Raw genomic sequence first — 501 nt, 5'->3', positions numbered from 1 at the left:
GATAATTCAGAGGCGATTCCTGTCCAAGGTTTTCCCCAACAACTCAACATGAGCCAATAACTGCGAAACAGACAAGGCGTGGCCGTACCAAAATTGAAAAATTTCAGCAACAAACGCAGTGAATGTCGCTGTATAAGAGGTTAAATACCAATTAAACTTGACAAGACAACTGAAAACCTCAAAAATAGTCAGCTAACTCCGACAGCGTGCTCGAAAGTAACCAATGGAGGATAAGAAATCAAGAAATAAACAAAAACAACACACTCCCCCTATAGCCCTTATCAATCGGTTATTTTTAAACCACAACCAAAGAAATAAAACAACAAGACCAGAAGCTCTTAAATGCAAAAAGCGGCGATGTTGGCTGTATCGTTTTTCGTAGCAGCTGAAAAGCTGTCAAAACAAGCAACCGCCGTAAGTGAGGGCGACAACGTCGTGTACGGCTCGCTACTTTGCCCCTCCCTCCGACTAGGCGATGCACCTGTAATATTCAGACCAGCA

This window comes from Trypanosoma equiperdum, assembly GCF_001457755.1.
Source record: "Trypanosoma equiperdum strain OVI genome assembly, contig: ctg_1004, whole genome shotgun sequence".
NCBI lineage: Eukaryota > Euglenozoa > Kinetoplastea > Trypanosomatida > Trypanosomatidae > Trypanosoma > Trypanosoma equiperdum.
This window is presented reverse-complemented; position numbering follows the sequence as displayed.